Genomic DNA, 2,888 nt, shown 5'->3' on the forward strand with positions numbered 1-2,888 from the left:
CCAGGCCGCAATAGAGGACGGCTCTCCGGTCACAACCTGTCACACTGCCGCGCCAGGTCACCGTCTGCCACACGCACGTCTGCAACCTGGAAAACAGCGTAAGTAAAGCTGCTGTATTAATAATAAGAAGAATAAGTAACCCGCAGCTTCCTCCTGGCGCTGGTCTGGGGGCTGCTGCATCTCGTCTGTGATGCTCTGGCTTGGGCATCAAAGCGCAGCTTGGCTGGGCAGGAGAACCACCCCCCCCCTCGCTGCCAGTGGGGTTGAGGAACTTCTTCATTTTGCTTGGGGCTTCTGTGTCCCGGGTCGTACCATCGGGAAGCGAGTGGCTTGATCAGGATGAGAGAGGGCTTGGGAATAGGAGATCCAAGGCTTGAGGCTAACAGGGCTGGAAGAGAAGAGCCGTAGGGTGGTGTCGTGTGGCTGGATATTTAAAAGGGCTGAGCAGAAGTTTAACGTAGCTCTGCAGAAATAGGAGCAGACGGCAAGCGATGGCTTGTGCCTGGGAAAGGGAAAATGCCGGGAAATCACTCACCAGCGATGATGAGACTCCAAGGAAACCTTATTCCTGGGTACAGGGCCTAATCACAGCTCCAGTGTCCCGGTCGGATGGAGCAGAGCAACCCAGTCTACGCCGCTGCCGGTGCTCGTGGCTTCATCATGTTGGGGCTGAAGTGGGGGACAGTTGCAGGGACAATGCTCGCTCGGCAGAGCGGGATGGTCCCAAAGGCCACGTGGGATGCCTGCAGTGAGGGATGCTTTCGGGTACTGCCACGTCCCCTGGGCTGTGCAGGCAAGGACTCAGAAAGGCATTTCCAGCATCGGCTTCGTACACACAAAGCAGCAAGAGTAGAAGACACCTTCAAAGAAAACACGGAAAACGGGGGAATAAACGACAGGGACATTTCCAAATTTTCGGCGATCCCGAGCAATAGATCGGTAGCCCCAGCGGCAGCCCTTGACACCAGCGTTTGGGGAGATGCCACCATTCGTGGCCCCCATCACCCACAGTCTGTGAGCGACCATGTCTCAAAACCCACCAACCGTCCTGACAATTTATTCAGCTATTTAACATACACAGGTTTAGCTCTTTAACGCAAAAAATAAGTCCCGGGGGGGTGAGATCACCCGCCTAAAGTGATGGGGTGAGTCAGTGCCAAGGCAGGAAACCTCCCCAGGACTCACCCCTGCTTCCCTGCTGCAACCTCTCAAACCCGCTCCTGATCTACAGGTTATTAGTGCACGGCTGTGGCGCGACAGGTAAACACGGCTTCGGTTGTTAATGTCGCCCAGAGACAATGCCAGGACCAGCATGGCTTGCTTACACGCCGCTAAAGGAGCGCAGCGGTCCCCAGGTGCCCCCCTCTGCAGGGCACCCCGGCTGTCCAGGCGCAACACCTCGTGCCCCGGCATGGAGCGGCGATAAGGTATTTTCCTTTCTCGGTCTAAAGTCCTCACCGGGGAAACACGGTCGTGACTCCGTCTGCACAACAACGGTGGTGTTATCGGTGCGACGTGCACAAACCCCGCGAGTCAGACCTAAAATAAACACACCCTGGTCTTAAATACTACCTCGCGTTACACTTATTTGGCTGCTTTCTTCATCTTTGAGGCACGGGCAATACTTATTTTCAGCCAGGAGCGCTGCGGGGGGGTTTCGTTGACTTTGGGCAACAGAAGTCAACTTGTCACACAAGCCTTTGGCGACGCGGCAGCTGGGAGCCACAGCAGGCGCAAGGGTCACCGGGACGGCTGCGGTGTCCCCTGCATTTCCCGGGGCGGCTGCAACGCTCCCGGCTGGAGGCACCGCAGTGGGCAGGAGGCCTGGATGCGGCTCGGGGACTGCTCACACGATGGCAGCATCGCAGCACGCTGCGGCAGGGCCGCAGAGGGGACACGGCCGACGTGCAAGGAGGATGCAGCAGCCATGCAGCGGGGATGCAGCGGGGACAGGCTCCTGCAGCCCTGGCGTGCCTGCCCTCCGCTGCCAGGGAAATGCAGGTCGGCGGGGGATGAAGCCACCAAGGAGACCCCCCCTCAGCCCAGAACATCACCCACGGACTGCAGGGAACAAGCCCCGCTCCGCTCGCCCCGGCTGTAACAAGCTCCGGTGCAGAAGACGACACCCATTTCACCCTCCCCAGGGACGGGCAATGGCCCAGGACACCCGGCACGGTCCCCGCAGCACAGGAACAGGTGTCTGCTACAACCGGCAAGTAGCAGAAGCCATGCCAGGACCGGCGTTGCACCCACAGCTCTGCCGCGCTCCCAACTGCCGAAGGGCACCCGGAGCTTTTAAAACCACGGCTGGGGTGGGCGAGCACCCGCACTCCGTCCCTTGCACGCTGCAGGCGAAGGGCAGAAACAAATATTTGCAGGGAACCGCTCCAAGGGCAGCAAACCCCGCCACGGTCTGCACCTAGCTTCTCTCTGCCACTCTCAACAGTTACACTTTAATGCAATGTTTAATTCCCATTAATACTGTATTACAGCTTCAGGTGACAGAGCTATATAGTTAGATGGCTGCTTTTTTTTTTTGCACTCAAACTCTCCCCATTTCAGACTGTGGTGGCTCTTACCTGCTCTGCAGCCGCTCACAAACCCAGAAGGATGTTTCTGTTAAAAAAAAGAAAAGAGAAAAAAAAAAAAGGCACATCTCCTCATCTCCACCCTCATGATGGTTTTGAAAACCAGAAAAGCATTGCAGGTCTTGTCTGAAATGGTCTTTCTCCACCACCACCCCCCCCCATCAATTGGAGCTGGAGTACCTCGAGTGGCTCCAACTGCAGAGAGCAGATCCGGGGGATGCTTTCCCAGCCCGACCCCGCCGTCCGCTCTCCCCCAGGGATGCCACCACCATCAAACTGTGGCACCAGCCGCCCCGGCTC

Source organism: Aptenodytes forsteri, unplaced genomic scaffold (genome assembly GCF_000699145.1).
Source record: "Aptenodytes forsteri isolate BGI_AS27 unplaced genomic scaffold, ASM69914v1 Scaffold61, whole genome shotgun sequence".
In the NCBI taxonomy this organism is placed as follows: domain Eukaryota; kingdom Metazoa; phylum Chordata; class Aves; order Sphenisciformes; family Spheniscidae; genus Aptenodytes; species Aptenodytes forsteri.